Here is a 17,652-nt window from a genome sequence, read left to right as displayed (position 1 = left end):
CATATAATCGTATCCATGAAGAAAGGTTTGTGGGAGATGTGGTGAGGTCAAACACTGCGGGGTGGGAGGTGGCAAATCACTCCAGCAGTGGGATAACAAAACCTTAGGGGTCAACCAGCACGAAAAGGTGAGGAGGCACTTGCGAAACCCAAACTCTTTGGTTGCCAACTACACTGTTAAAGTACTTCATCTTTCGCGCCTGCATCCACATGGCATCAGCAGGAGTTTCTTTTATATGTTTAGCATCAAAGAAAACCACTTATCCATGTCTGATCAGCATACTCTGCAACATGTTGTTCTCATATTTATAATAATAATAACCATTGTTATTTACAAAATGTTAATTCATAGTTTGTCGGAGCGAGATGTTCTACCATAAATTGGTGGAACTCCTATACTGCTAGACTGGCTGTTTCCACTTTCATTTAACGCCTATCCTGAGTGCCCTATCATAGCACATGGTATTTCTGGTAATTCTGCCCCCCTAGGTTACTGATGCCGATGGTACCGGTAAGCCTGGAGGTTGAGTCAATGGCTACTACTAGTGAGACTTTTGTCCACCGGCAGTTTTGTTCTGTCTCATAACTCTCTCAATTCACATCAGCTCTTTAAGCACTACCCTTTCCTTTTATCTCTCTCTACCTACCTCACCATCTCTTTCTCAACTCTTTACTTCACCTATGTATACCTCACATGTCTCAATGCACATCTCTCCAATACTCTCTCATGACCATACATCTCCCTACCACTCTCTACTCTTATCTTTATATCACTGCCATTCTTTACCCCCTCCAAACCTCAACTCTCTCTCTGCCTTATCCCTCTCTATGCATCGCACAGAACAGTTTCCACATCATTTCCCTGTATCTTTCCTCCGTATATTTCACTTCACTCCTAACCTCATCTCTCTCTACCTCACCTCCATTTTCTTTAACACAAACCTCTCTATCTTTCAGTACTCTACCTCATTTCACCACACATTTCTCTCACTGCTTATCTCTCTCTATCCACCTTTGTCTCTGCCACTATATAACCTCTCAATCAACCTCAACTTTCATTCACCTCCTCAATCCACCTCATGTTTCTTCCTCCCCTCCTTACTTCTGTTCCCTGTTCTTCACCTCTCTCACTACTGTAACTTCTTTCCCTTCGCCTCTTTCGTTTTCTACCTCTTTAGGTCTAACATAATAGTGCACCTGTTGGATGGGCAGACCAGGAAAAGAAGCAGTATTGGGCTATGAGAGAGGGGCTTAGGGTTTGCCACTGTTAAATGTATCTAGAAGCTTTTGTTGGGTAGACAGTGTGTGCGTCTGCAAATAAAACTGTGCCGCTATCGGACTTTTGCATTGTTGGAAAGCTTATGCTCAAGGCAGTAGAGTTTACTTAGTTGTAGTAGCAAGTCCATGATCAAGGCTACAAGCCTGATTTGTTTATGGAGAAGGTTTGGTCAGATGGCAAGGGTCTCATATGATTATTATGAAAAGTTACCAAAAAAAATTAAGTCTTTAACAGATATGTTAAAACACCTATCCCTTTTGATTATCCTCTCTATTTCTTCTTCTGCATAACCTCACCTCTCAACTTCTACTTTATCCCTTGGTTTCTGCTTCGTGCCTTTTCTCTCTTCACTTCAACCGTTTTTCTTCTCTTCACTCTTTTCTGTACTTTTCTCTCTGCCTTACTAATCTCGCAACATGACCTGTCTGTCTGTCCATGTGTCTTTCTGTGTTGCTGGTCTGCCTACTTCACTGCTCTCTACATACTTCTCCTACTATATGACCTCTCTACCTGTCTACCCCACTGCCTCTAACTGTTTCTACCTTGCCTGTTCTATACTCTACCTCACTATTGGTATACCACACCCTTCTCCCTCTTTCCACATTTCCTTGACTCCCTCTCTAGCTTTCTTTATCTCTATCTTAAACCTTACCTATCTCTTTTTCCTACCTACCTTTTCTTCACCAGCCAGTAGTTCTCTGTTTGACTACCTGACCGTTCTCTCTCTCTGCTATATCTCACCTATCTACCTCTTCACTATCTCCCTCTTCCCTCTAGTTAATCTCTTTTTAGGGTCGGGCACGCAAGCGCTCTGGCCCTTGCTGCAATCACTCTGTGGGCTTTTAACCATACCCACTGCACGTCCATCAGTTTCGTTGGTTTGTGGGCTTGCCTTTTAAAAACCGCTTAATTTCATTTGTGAAAGGTTTGCATACGTCATGCCTTTTCTGGTGTTTAGCCCTCTTCAAGTTTACTTACGAACTACTGAAAACATACAAGGCTCCATGTTTTCTGTATGGCTTCTGGACTACTTTTTATTTATTTCCTCTTGCAGCGCGATCTTGCTGGCCAGTAGTCGAGTGCTTTGAATGATATCGACCCTGTTACATGGATAATTGCACATTTGCTGATACGTTTCACGGAGAGAGAACTTCTGTTTTCTTTTGTGTATTCCTTCATGCTCATGGCATGGCGCTTTAAATCGGTTCGCTTTTGTGAAACTGTATTACTTTTCATTTTCAACTTATGTGGCAATTAAAGTCAGGTTAGAATTTTTCAATGCTAATAGCTCTAAGTCGAGCAAATGTGAGACCCATTGCATTGCAAATGCTTGTTTATACTGTTGTCTAGTGTGTTGATTTTACCTCTCTGTTCCTCTTCTGTCTCATGCCACTCGCCACTCTTCTTAATCAAAAGAGCTGGAGGTCACTGTCTAGCAGAGAAGTGAAAACATCAATAGGGAAGAGGAGGAACAAGGCAGGAGAACAGATCGTAAGAGTATTCAGTCAGTTGGAGTATTCAGTTGTGGGACTCAGAGCTCCCTCTCCTTAGAAAATAACTATACTTAAAGGTCAACGAGAAAAAAATGTATTCGTTTTAGTTTACTTTGATCGGGGAAAGAGCACTTAACTGCTACTTTGGAGCAGGGTCAGTCTAATTTCTATTTGGTTGGCTATGTTTCGTAAGAGCTCTGCAATATGCCCAGCAACTTACAATGCACAGATTCACAGTTTTTACCAGATATTTTGCTTCTGAGGCTATGTTCACTGACCCAGAAAGTGTGATATGTATTCATATGTCATAGGATTTGAAAGTACTGTGAAGTTTCATGGCACAGGATTTATATGGGCTGTTTTTCTTCTAAGGCAAAGTCCAACAGATACCATTTCTGGTGCGGCAAAACATGTTTCTCCTTGCATCCAGTGTTGTGAGCAATGCATTCTTCTGATGTAATATTATATAAGACTGGGAACTCCTGAGAACGCATTTTCTAAGTCCTGAATATATTAGATGAGATGTTTGGAAAATGTATCTTAAAATTCAAAATTGGCACTTTAAAAAAATGAAATCTTCTGAGGCCCTGCTCTATTTTTCAACTCAGCCAAACCCTGCTGGAAAGCCTTGGTTGCCTCACTTTGTGCCTTGAGAGCTGCACACTTACACTCAGATTTTGCTAAAATGCCTTTATAATTGTTTAATGCATTTCTCACCTTTCCACCCTTAACATATCATCACCAAAAAGGGGATAATGTGCAGATTTGTAAATTGGTAAAATATTTTCTAACTAGTTGGAAATTGAAAAATTTGAAAACGGCAAGAATACTTGAAGAACGCTGTCTGGAGAGATTCTGGCCCAGATGTATACTTGCTTTGCGCTGAACTAGCATACTTTTTTTTACGCTAATTCAGCATGAACTTAACTCCATATTTATATTTTGATGCTAGACCCGTCTCGCGTCAAAATATTGGAGTTAACGCCATTCTTTGGATGTGTGAAACCACCTTGCATCAATGACATGCAAGGTAGGCGTTCACGTCCAAAAAATGACTCTACGGGCAAGATGTATCAAGCTCCCGGTTTCCATTTCTTAAATAGCAAATTTTAAGAAATCGCTATTTAAGAAAGGCAAAATGGGATCTATCAAAATTGTGAGTCGGTAATAGTGAGTTCTTAAAATTCTCAAACGCAATTTGAGAGTTTCAAATACTGAATCGCAAAAAAATAGCAACTCGGTATTTGAAAATCGCAAATTGCAAAAACGACAAATCGGAACAGGCTGATGACTACACAACCAGGAAGTGAGTCAGCCCATGGTGTTTCAAGGAGCCACACCCACAGGAGGAGAGACACAGCCCAGCACCATGGAGGCAGCCTTGTTATCCAGCCAACACAAAACAGCAACATGGCCACTGATGGGAATGTGAAAGAGAAAGGAGACAGGAAGCGCAAGCTCAAATTAAGTGAGCAGGAATTGGAGGTGCTCACTGTGGAGGTGGTCAGGAACCATGACAAACTTTTCAGGGAGAACTCACTCCAGGTACTTGAAAGAGAGAAGAGGAAACTGTGGTCAGACATCCAAGCCAAAATATGCGCAGTGGGTGTTGCGCATCACTCTGTTGAGGAGATACGAAGCGATGGTACGACTTGCTTTCCCGTGCCAAAGAGAGGGAAGCCAGCAGGCTAAAGGAGGCAAGAAGCACCGGAGGAGGACCACCCACCAAGACACCGTCCACACCTATGAAAGACATGGTGGAGTCCACACTGCTTCCTGAAGCTGTCAGTGGTGTCACTGACATTAACACCTCAGGGACACCCAGAAAAGGTAAGGGCAGTAATGATGTGTATCCCCATATGTGCATGTACAAATGCCCCCTAGAAAATAGCTATTAGCTTGATGCAGTGTGATAAGTACTCTATGCCACATCTTACATACAACGCAACAATGCCTTATGGAAGTGGTAGTCCACACCCCTAAAGTGCAAATACCACAGAAATAGCAAGACAGTGTTCAGCCACATAGAGAAACAACACATACAACTCATAGTGATACGATGTTAGAGTACATGTAAAACTATTATGCAACATTTTTTGAAATATTAAAAAATGACATGCTGCACATTGTCGTTGTAGATATCCCAGCCCCTGACGCAGCAGAAGGTGGAAATGTGGGGGAAGGCAAAACACAGCCACAGTCAGACTCAAACACCAGTGAGTCCTTCATTATTGCACCAACTAGACACAGGGCAAGGGTGTTACCTCTCCCATAGTATAACCTGGACTCAGATGAAATGCCGGATGAAGTACCCACACCACCCCCAGAGGCTAGATTCACAGGAAGACAGCAGTCCAAGCCTCAGCGTCCGTCCCCTCCCATAAGGAGGCATCACAATGCTGGGCAGACAGTGCACTGATTAAGGAGAGGGCCCATCACTCTTTGGCGGCCATGAAGCTTCCATGCTGAAAGTGAAGCGCCTGCAATGCAAACACATGAGGTCAATGCACAGGCAGTTGGTGTCTCACAATGACAACATGGGAGTACTGCACAAGCAGTTGGAGTCTCTGAATGAAAACTTGTGCAAGCTGCATGAGGGACAGCAAACAGCAGTAGAAAACACAAAGGAGATGACAAATGCCATTAGGAAACTCTGCACTATGATTCAGCAGGAGCGTGTCAGCCACCGTAGGTGCAGTATGGGCAGGTTGGATGGGTTCTGCAGATCGGTCAATCGACTCGCTACCTCAACTGCCTTGATATCACAACGTGAGGTGGGCATACAGGTGGAGATGATACATTGCAGTCGGGACATTGCACAGGGATTGGTGCAAATCACCAATGTTATGGATACAATGCAGACAGCATGGAGTTCTACAAACAGTGAACTGCGGGGTGGGGATAGTGAGGAGCTCTATAGCCTCAGCAGTCTCACAGCCCCTGTGATGGATCCTAAGCATCGCAGTACCAGACACAGTACTGTCTTGTAACCTGCAACAAGAGGTGCCAGCAAGGCCACTGAGCACTCAAGGGGAGTGCGTGGACGTGGAAGTGATGATGAGGGGTACAGGGGACTAGCTTAACATGTAGCAATACAGTTAAACTATGATGCAAATAGTGTGACAATGTTACTCGCACCTGTTTTTCTATAGTGCATAGGTATGTCCTATTCACACATATGGTACCTGAAGTGAAGGTAATAAAGATGCTGCTTAAAGCAATACATATAATAGACATAGTATTGTCATTACTTACATCAGAAATGGTTGCACGTGATGTCAGCGCGTCTTTGTCTGCCCTCTGCTGCACTACTCCTGTCTACTGGGTGAAGGGGTGGTAAGGGATCACCATCCTCATCTGAGTCCGACTCGGTGGGTTCCACAAGTATGCCCCTTGTTGTTGCAATGTTGTGCCACATAGCACATGTAGCCATGATTTTGCAGGTTGTTCCAGGGCTGTATTGTAGTGCACCACCACTCTTGTGGATGCATCTGAAGCGGCTCTTTAGCAGTCCGAAGGTCCTCTCCACAAGACTGCGCGTTGTCCTGTGAGCAGCATCATACCTCCTCTTGGCTGGCGTTGCAGGACTCAGGTAGGGCGTCAGTATGCAGGACCTCACTGCGTAGGCACTGTCTCCTGGAATGACGTGAGAGTAAAATGAGTACTTGTTATATGTTACGTCACATTTACATCAATGCAACATTGTCAACTATTACATTACACAGTAGATATCTTTCGCCAAACTCCCCAGCTAGTAGTCTTGTGTAAATTCCACTGTGGCGAAAGATGTAGGAGTCATGTGTGCTACCTGGATATCTGGCCACGAGATTGGTTATGATTTTGGAGGCATTGCTAATTACTTGTATGTTCATGGAATGTGAATTCTTACGCTTCCGATAAACATACTCTTTGGCTGATGGTGGACAGGTGGCTCCATGTGTCCCATCGATGGCGCCTATAACGAATGGGAATCGGGCAATCTGGTAGAAAACTAATTTTGTCTGTAGTAATTTCTGTGGGTTGTTGGGGAATCCTATGTGCTGTTGAGTTTTGCTCAGCATGGCATTGAGAAATGCATTGAAAAATCGTGAGAGGGCACTCTGTGAGACCCCCTCCTGCTGCTGCTATAATCCCTTGATAACTCCCTGAGGCTAATAGGTGCTGGGAGCATAATACCTGCACATGGGTGGGGATACTATTGGTCCTCTGTGTGGTGCTCTGCAAAATGGGTTGTAGATCAGCTATTAGGTCAAGTATCATGGTTGAGCTTAACCTGTACTTCTCATATATCTCCTCCTCTGTCTGGTCAAAAAGGGTCATGCGCACTCTAAAAATGCGCTCCTGTCTCCTCCTCCCTCTCCTCAAACCAGCCAGGATCCTCATCCACCTCGCCATGACGTAGAGTGCAGCCATTGTGGAAAAGGGGCTGAGTCATTCTGGGCCTCTTTATATAGGTTGCACCTGGTTACCACCTGATTTCAGTTTGTGGTAAACTGCATGTGCAAAAGGCCATTCTGCGAATATTTATCTTTTTGCAATTTTTTGATGCATAGCATTACGAGACAGAATTTGTGTGTCGCAATCTGCGTATCGCAAACAGCGACATGATTTTGTGGATACGCAGATTGCGACACACAGATTCATGTCGCAGTCGCAAGGAATCGCTATTTTATCGATTCCTTATATTTGCACTGCGAATGCCTTTCATACATCGTGAATGGCATTTTTGCATTTGCAAATGGACAAATTTTGCGATTCACACTGTTTGTGAATGCAAAAAAGTTTGATACATCTGGCCCTAAGCCCCTAGCGCCATATTGATTCACCCGGGCAAAAATGACGCACAGGTGGGAGGCGGACCCAAAAATGAGGTTAACTGCGATTTGCATCAAATTTTAACGCCTGGGTCAGACCAGGTGTTAAAATGAGGCCCACACATCACTACGTAAGGAAAACACACAGAAGCAACATTACCAACCCACAGAACAACATGGTAGTGATACTGCTCCAGCTTGCGAGACAACGCAGAGGACAGCAATAACAACTGCAAGCACCACCACCACAATGGGGCCCACAAAGGCAACGCAGAAGGCAGGAGAGGATATTCAGAAACAGGACAACCCTTGCTGGCCCCGGGAAACAAGACATTGTAAGGACATACACACTCAACCGGCAAGCCATACTTCACCTGCAGCACCACATTGAGTTACAGATCACAGCCAGCCTGCAGACCCCACATAATATACCACATGTGACAAAGGTGCTAGCTGTCCTGCACATGCTGGCAAGTGGCTCATTTCAAACAACAGGTGCCCTGGTTTCTGGTGTGTCACAGCCATCAGTCTCAGTGTTCCTGCATAAGGTGTTAGACACAATTATCTCTCTGACGCCCCATCACATCTACTTCCCCAACACCCAGCAAATGCAGCAGGAAATAAAACAGGGGTTCTACCAATTTGTTGTCTTCCTGCATGTGCTTGGTTCAATTGACTGCACCCATGTCTGACTTGTTCCACCTGCAGAAACAGAAAATGTATACCGGAATTGCAAATAGCGCCTTGAGACCAGCACGGGTGAGTAGCGCGCTTTATAAATGTTAATGATTTGATTTGATTTGAACACACGCATTCCATAAATGTGCAGGCCATAGTAGATCATCAGGGACTATTCACAAACATTTTGGCCAAGTATCCTGGGAGTGTTCATGACGCCTACATATTCAGGCACAGCAGGATCAACAAACACTTCCAGGATGGGCAATATGGTAATGGCCTACTTGTGGGTAAGTCAACAAACGTTACAATTTACACACAACACACCAACCCTGTAGGACACACAAAACATACACCACTCCAAAAACACATGGCCAGGGTAACCCAGATGTGCAGGTAACAACACATATGCACCATGCCGCAGTATAGCACAATCAGTGCATAACACAAACAGATACACCACATGTATGTAACACACCCACAACTTGACAGGCACACCACCTGAAAGACAGGTGCAGATTTGTACCCTTTGCAAACAGAAGATGTACACAAACCACTACAAGTGCCCACAGGTTGCCCACTTCCACAAACACATTACACCAAACAAAGAATATCACAGCAATGTGAAAGGCATACACCGTGCTCCTGTAACATGAGTCACGCATAGGCACAGATCACTTAAATCATGCCGTGCAAGTCTCTGCCAGAACAAACATAACATGCCAATTCATCTCATCAACACTTACCTGACTTACCTGTAGTGTGCATAAACAACTGCCTGATGCATTGGGTCACACACATAGGAATACAACAGCAATGGCCATCACATACCATGTGCCAGATTTGTGAGAAGTGCCACCACACCTACAGTAGTGCCACCTTACATGCACCACTTACTGACCCACAACACCATCATGTCTGCACTGTAAACAATAAATGGCCCACCATGGGGCAGAGTCACTGTTAGACAATGCAGTTCATGGATGCCATAGTGAGACCCGATGGGAGTAATTAGGACATCACTGACCTTACATGCACTGTGCTAAGGGACACATTTACTAAGTGGCTGAGCTCCATCCCATAACCTGCACTGTGCATGTGTGGGCAGTAGAAATGCTGATTCATGTTTTGGAAGATAGGAGAGACACTGGTAGTGATGGAGATCATCCTGAAACAATGGGATACACACCCTTGGATACCTGATGGCTGGCACAAACATCAGCTGCCACTCAGGATCACTAAGGGGCCTATATAAGAGCTCCCAGTGCCATTGCTCTGGCCTGCACTGTATGTACAAGTTTGCGGATGATCACTCTTTTGTGACTTGAAGCCACATTGGAAATCAGCCACCCTCCCATGCAGCACTTAGCGTGGAAGGGGCTTGCAATGTGTGCAGCTGCAGGTTTGTCACCACAAGTTATATAGCATTATGATGCTGATACAGATATAGGTGTCACATAAAACCTGAGGCAGTGGCAACATCAAACACCACCCCAGGAGTGATGTTTGCAGGTTGCAATAAGGAATTAGACTGTGATTTGGCCTCATATGAATGTGCCACCTATGCATGCTGCATACTGCTGCACACATGGAAAGAGCCAATTGGCCATCACAAATGTATATGTATGGAAGGTGTCCCTACCTGCATAGATACATCCACCTCCACATTGCAGCTAGCCAAGCAGCCTGGTGCAAGGTTGGTAGTCTTGGTGCACGGCTGCATATTAGGAGCTGGCGCAGGGGACAACAAAGAGTTGCCTAGTAACATGTCACACATGGTGCATTCCTGCATAGTCAAAATGTTGCAGCACAGTGCTGCCAATGTTGGAGCTGTGTTGTGGATTGTCACTTACTCATTAAAATGGGCCTAAGAGTTGCACTTCATCTGTACTGACACATGTCAAAATGGCTGGGATGTCCAGGCTTAGTAGGGCTACCACGTTGTCACTACATGTGACCCCATTGTGTTGTGAGGATATATGATGTCCCCTCTAGTGATAGCACACTGATACAAATGTGCACTACACAACACATGGTACTTACAATACTGAGCATCAGTTAGGATTCCAAAATATATGTCCCAGGTCCATGAGCCACTACACAAGATTGTCATGTTCAACAACACAGTGCTAAGAAAACTTTGCACAAGGCCAGGAACTCACACCATACCACAAACACGTATGAGACTCAACCAAATCAAAATACCAACTGCCATACAACATGACGAACCTGCTGCAAGCCTAAAAAGCAACTTACACCTTTTATCTTTTGCAGGGGATCAGGGTTATGGCATACAGCCGTGGATGATGACCCCATTTGCAAACCCAAGCACAGCAGCAGAGCGTGCATACAATGAGGGACACCATAAGACAGGCAATATCATGGAAAGGACATTTGGCATACTGAAAACAAGATTCAGGTGCCTGGACCTCACAGGAGGCAGCCTTCTATATGCCCCACACATTGTGTGCAAAATTATCCTGACATGTGCTATCCTGCACAACATATGTGTGCGGATGAACGTTCCGATGTATGACCAGGTAGAAGACCTGCCTGAGGAGCATGATGGTGACTGCATGGAGGGAGAACGGCACAACACAGCTGCTGGGGTAACCCGGAGACAGCACATAGTTGACAACTTTTACTGGTAAGAACCACTGAATTCACTGTGTCAATTTTGTAAATAAACACTTCACTAATACAACCAATCCTAGTTTGGTCTTTTCAATCTCCACTACACATAGCATAGGAATGTGAGTCAAAGGTCAGGGATCATGCCAGAAATAGGAATCTGACAAGTACTGTTGCACCATCATATGTGATGTGTAAGATTGTACTGCCTCCATCTCACACATCACTAACAGCCTCGTCACTGGTATGTGACAACTGAAGGGCACAATTTATGGACTACTACATATTTTGTACATCCACGTTGCCAACTTGTAAGTCAATAGGTCATCAGACACAACTACATCATGTCCAAATAGGATGTCTGCAAGGGGCCCACACATGAGGTAGTGGATGTCAATAAATAGAAATGAAGTGATGTTGGAACTGAACACTGTTACAACTCAGTGTGAGAGTTGCAATTGCTGCATAGAACATGTGTGACAAGGGGGGCGACATCATTAGTAACAATGGTCATAATGATTTGCCCAAATATAACAACCAATGGTAGAAGTTGGGACTGTGCAGTACATCCATGGTAAACTGTCCTGCCACTGCCATGGGGTACAATGACATAGGGTACACTTGACCTCACACATTGAATGGACATGTTGGTGGAATTCACATCATCATGGATGAGACCATATGCAGCTAGGGCTGCAGGTCCACCTTACAAAACGAACAACCACTGGTAATTGCAACGAGTTCAATCAAACTTTTGTGATCAAAATATATTCTGGGTAGAATATAAACAGAGTGTGTCATACACACTATGTACGAAAGATGTACACGTCAGACAAATATGCAGGCTTCACACAAGTCTCCATAAACTCAAAATCTACATACAGAGACAGTTGTCAGGTAATAATGCCTAGGTAGCAATGGTTCACCCATCATCAACAATGCCTGACCTGTGTATGTAGCTTAAAATCACACATAAAAGCGCAATATGCAATCACAAATCAGAACTATTGCATTGAAATGAGTGCCAAACCTATGTGGAGGCACTGTTGTCACACATGCATATATATGCACAACGTGCAACAATTTGCATGCTGTTGTGTCTGTAACACACACATTGGAGGAACAGACTAATTACACCCTTGTCACATTGTTGCATGGACTACCACATGTGGCAATACCCAAAATGCCACACTGTAGCACAGCCCATTTCATATATATGTTGATTCAGGGTGCTTCTAAGGACAATGCAAAAAAACACGCAATCAGGAATTGAGTCAAAAAATATTACGCAAATGTGTCTAAAACACCCACAAACGCAAAGTAAATGACACTTTGGTCCTTAGCGTGAATTCCACCTTTGCATACCTCTTAATGATGCCTTCAGTGAAATCGACACATAACCACCATGCGTCTATATAAACGCTGCACGTGCGTTATGCGTCTAAAAAAACCTACGCAAATGTCAAATGCATCAAATAAATACACTCATAACTGAAGAACATGACACACGGGGACTGGAAGAGATGTGAAAGGAAATCCTGTCTACAAGCATGGTACAGTGGGTATTGTTTCACTTTCTCTTCACAGTCTGTGCCTTTCTGACTGTGTGGTTGTGTTTTTGGAGCTGGCGGTTGGTCTTGGTTGTTTATTGCAGTTTGTGGTGTCCCTCCTGTCATGTTCTGTCATTAATTGTTTGCATTTTGTCCCAGTAGTTGTGATTTTGTGTGTTTACTGTCTAAATTTGTATTTGTACTATGGGGTGTATGTCTGGGGTAGTTTAGCCTTTGGGATAGTTGGGATCAGTTAGTGGGGTCAAGTTTCAGTTCATTTTTCCTTTTTTTCTTGGTATTTGGGGTCAACTTTGACCATTTACAACATGTCTGACAGGGAGAGGCTGACAAGGATGTCAGAGGAAGAGTTACGTGGATTTGTGTGGCTCGTATGCCACTACCTTCCCATGATGCTAGATAGGGGTGGCCAGGTCATCCAGGTATACCGGACGGAGGCCAGGCTGCTGCGGTGGGGCAAGGTGCACCGGAGTGGCAGGAATGAGCACCAGCTCAAGCATCGCTGGGCAGATCTGGTGGCCAGGGAGCAGGATCTGCTTGATCACCTTGGTGTCGAGATCGGTGGACCTGTTGGTGAGTCCCCCATTGGCATACTATTTAACGATCACTGCTTTTGAATGACAGTAGCAGATGAGTTGGGGTGCTGTATGCAATGCTGGTAGACATGTTGTATGCAACCAGAATGAAGTGTATCTGCGCCAGTCTAGGCCTGGCTACCATATTTTCCCTGGATTGTGTCATGTATAGCACAACTTTGTCATCATTTAACGCACATGACACCTGTCCATGCCATTATGTTAGCAAAGGGGACTTATTCGCCTTATGGGACAATGTATATGGGGCATTTGATACCATTAGACAACTTTGCCACATCAGTCATGGACTAATCAACTCATGATCATTGCAGACTTAAAATTGAGCTGCATGTCTATCACAAAGTGCCTTTGGGTGCCTTGCAGGACAGGCTTGAGTACCTGAGTCACATGTCTTGCAAAGCACCAGGGTAGTGTCATGTTTTTTTTTTTACACAACTCCCCCTTATACCATGTTGTTCCATCTTCTATAGATGGCCAACATATTGTTGTTGCAAGGTATAGCACTACATCAGCCTCTGGCCCAGTGTTAGTGTTCAGATGTGTGCCTCTTACTCACCTGAGTGTTTGTGTCATTGTGTGATCATAGTGGTGTATCTGTTGCCCTGTTTTCCACTAGGAAAACTAGCTCACTCCTCTCAACTAGTTCACACTGAAATGTGTTGTCCACTTGCAGTGACTGTGATATGACACTAAGCATGGTTTTCCATTCATGTCTTACAGGTAGACCTGTCCCCTACACGATTGGCGAAGTGGTGCGATTTGAGGACCCAGATGTATCCAGTAAGTGTGCTAAAGTGTGTCCTGTGAAGTAATCCAGGGTTTTGTGTGTGAGTCCTGTGTGTTGAATACAATGGCAGACATGATAAGTTGTCCAATGATCAGATCTCAAAGTATGCTGGATGATGACATTATGGCCCTTTTAAAGGCTCCCCATGCACCATTAGAGGGTCACATCTTTTGAGGCATGTGGTGCACAATGGCCAGCATCATGAACACAAGGTGATGACAAGCCACATGTAGGTCCATATGTGACTACGAATGAGAGAATATTGGTAGTGGTGCACTCCATCATTCTAACAACACAGGGATGCACCATATTGACCCCAGTTTGGTGCATTCGTGTATTGTCATGAAGATGGAGGACTGGGCTGGCAATTGTCCCCAGCATGGCGCTCCGTCTTTTGCACTCCATGCATGTTGCACTTATGTGGAATGTATTTGGCTTGCATGCAGGCCAAGGCCAAACATTTGCTGGCTTGGAAATGGGTGGGTAAGGAATAGTAGTGGCAGATTAGGTCTTGATGGTTGTCTACACTTGGACACATGAATGTAGATGTGATAGTCCAATGAATACCAGCTTCCTAGTTGTCAGCCCTCCTAACATATGGTCCACTCCTTGACTCCATGTATGAGTGGGCATGCCTTGGTGGATGACCAGGACAGTTGAGATGATGGATTGCACGGCCAACCCCCAGACTCAGAGGGAGTCAAATACCAAATTTGTAGGTAGATGTGATGCTCACAGTGTAGGTGACAGTTGTATTGATCAGGCTTGCATGTGTACCTATCAGCTCTGACCCCTTATGGTTACCAACAGTAACCCATCCTCCCATTAACATGTCCAAATTCCTGATGATGTATGGTTGTAAATAGAGACAGATGATGAGGAATTTTGGGCTTGATCTATGTCAAGTTTGCACTGCATTATTGTTTATAATGCAAAAGCGATGTACACTTCCACATGTCTGGTTCATTTTCGCGTTCTGAGTCGCCTTTGTGTCAATAAAATGATGCTAAGGCAGCGTTGTCATTACATTTATCAGGGCCATTGTCTTTTCTTGAATGTAAGTTGGAGTGCATGTGTAATTAGATGTAGCAGTGTAAGCTACTAATCTATACAGACTCCACACAATGCTGACACTAATGGTTGCCTGTCTCCATTTCACAGCTGCTAACATGAGCAATGATGAGCTATGCGCATTCCAAAAGAGGGCAGTGAGGTACCGCCATATCCTGGCAGTGGAATCTGGCTTCCGTAGAACGGCTCACCGCTACCGTGCTGAGAGGGCAACGGGAAAATGGCAGGCATTCCCACAAGGGGTCCCCACAGTGGCAAAGAAGGCACCACAAACACATGTCTCCTCAGCAGTGCAGGGGGGCACATCTGGCACCACTCCTACTACCTCAGCTGCAACAACTTTGACTACAACAGTGAAACAGCCCACACCACCTAATGCCGGGACACGCAAATGCTGCAGGGACGTTTCCCTGGTCCTGAAACATTTGGACAGTCTGGAAAAGGAGGTTGCTGACAACACCAAGAAACTGAAGTACATAAAAAAAAAACGTAAGGACCGGTGCGAGAGCTCCCGCCATGCTCCGCACCTAGGACCTACAGAGCAGGGTAATGGCGGCAGGACACGCTGCAGGATCGTTGCGCTGATGCAGGATCGCCGTGCTGAGAAGTAAAAAAGACTGTGGCTTTGCCCTGCGCCCACCGTTGCTATCAGACAACGGAGGCTCAAGAGGATCGTCAGTGTATCGGCAGCAACTATTTTAAGGGAAAAAAAAAATCAGAATTGAGTGCTCGACGAGCAGCTCAAGGAGGCGCTGGAAAACAGATTCTCCCCCCTCCACCTCCCTCGATATAGGAGTCATCGGAAGGCCAGTTGTGGGCTCTTGACACGCCAGGCCCAGCATAGGAAAGGAGGAGAGGAAACAAAAAAAAAGTAAGAGGACATAACAGAGTCGCCATCTTCCATTGACTCGTGGCTTCTCTGCAGTGAGTTTCTCTCTCCCTACGGTCATCCCGGAGGCGGTGAGGAAGCAAAACAAGGTGTTTTGGCGAGTACTATTACAGTTGTTCAACTATGTGTTAGGGGAAGATATTGGTAGTTCTAAAAGGAAGGGGGGGAAACTGCGTCAACACGTGCTGCACGGCAGGGGGGTTGGAATTAGAGATGGAGTGGAGCCTTATTTAATATGGGAGGCATGTTGAAAGCGGTTGAAAGCGGTTAATTAATCTCTGCGTTGCATTGACTTAAGGTTTAAAAATTGAAGGTAAAATCCCCAGCAATGAGGGGGGTTCTCACAGAGGTTCGCCAGTGACTGTTAGCCAACTACATCCAAAATCCACTACAGAGGTGAGGTGGCACAGAGGTGGCAGTGGCTTATATTAAGTGGATGTGGTGGTGGCCCCTGTGTCCTTTCCACCCCTCTGATTCATGCTCTTCTTTTGACCTCCATCCACCCTCCCCTCTCAGCCTCGGAATCTGCGCTATCAAATTTGTCTTCACTGCTTTGGTCGCCTCTATAATGAAACACATGGCACGAGAAACAGGGTCTAAATCTCGGACAATAGGCAAATTCCAGAAAGGAACCAAATCTAAGACCCTGACCCCAGCTTCAGGAAGGCTTAGGCAAAGCTCCAGACAACAAGATCCGGCAAGCCCCTTAAGGGAATCATCACTGACTTTGAATCATTCACCTTCCTCTTCAGGTCCCAATTCCACGCCTGAGTTTAATATTGGAGAGTTTCTGGAGCCGTCTGCTGAGTGCTTAATACAATCCAAGGAGACAATTCTTCAATCATACTCTCAATCCTCCTCTATCCTTCCGACAGATGTAGCCACTGAGGGCCATATTTATACTTTTTGACGCAAAACTGCGCCAACGCAGTTTTGCAGCAAAAAAATTAGCGCCGGCTAACGCCATTCTGAAGCGCCATACGGGCGCCGTATTTATTGAATGACGTTAGCCGGCGTTAGCCGCCGGCGCTGTCTGGTGTGCGTTAAAAAAAACGACGTACACCAGGCAGCGCCGGCGTAGGGGGAAAATGGTGTATGGGCGTCCACAAATGGTGCAAGTCAGGCTGAGGCAAAAAAATCGCCTCAACCCGATTTGCGCCATTTTTGTACGACGCCCAACCCCCATTGAAATGACTCCTGTCTTAGCAAAGACAGGAGTCATGCCCCCTTGCCCAGTGGCCATGCCCAGGGGACTTCTGTCCCCTGGGCATGGTCATTGGGCATAGTGGCATGTAGGGGGGCACAAATCAGGCCCCCCTATGCCACAAATTTTTTTTAAAAAAAATTACTTACCTGAACTTACCTTAATGTCCCTGGGGTGGGTCCCTCCATCCTTGGGTGTCCTCCTGGGGTGGGCAAGGGTGGCAGGGGGTGTCCCTGGGGGCAGGGGAGGGCACCTCTGGGCTCATTCTGAGCCCACAGGTCCCTTAACGCCTGCCCTGACCAAGGCGCTAAAATCCGGCGCTAATGCGGGTTTTTTAGACCCGCCCACTCCCTGGCGTCATTTTTGCCCGGGAGTATAAATACGACGCATATGCATCTGAGTCATTTTTTAAGACGGGAACGCCTACCTTGCATATCATTAACGCAAGGAAGGTGTTCACGCAAAAAAATTACGCTAACTCCATGGACTTTGGCGCTAGATGCGTCTAACGCCAAAGTATAAATATGGAGTTAGTTTTGTGTCGAATTTGCGTTAAAAAAAACGACGCAAATTCAGCGCAAACGGAGTATAAATATGCCCCTGAGTCTTTATCTGCATCACTTATTTCGGCAACATCAGGCAG

This window comes from Pleurodeles waltl, chromosome 9 (assembly GCF_031143425.1).
Source record: "Pleurodeles waltl isolate 20211129_DDA chromosome 9, aPleWal1.hap1.20221129, whole genome shotgun sequence".
NCBI lineage: Eukaryota > Metazoa > Chordata > Amphibia > Caudata > Salamandridae > Pleurodeles > Pleurodeles waltl.
Note: the sequence above shows the minus strand (reverse complement) of the source record.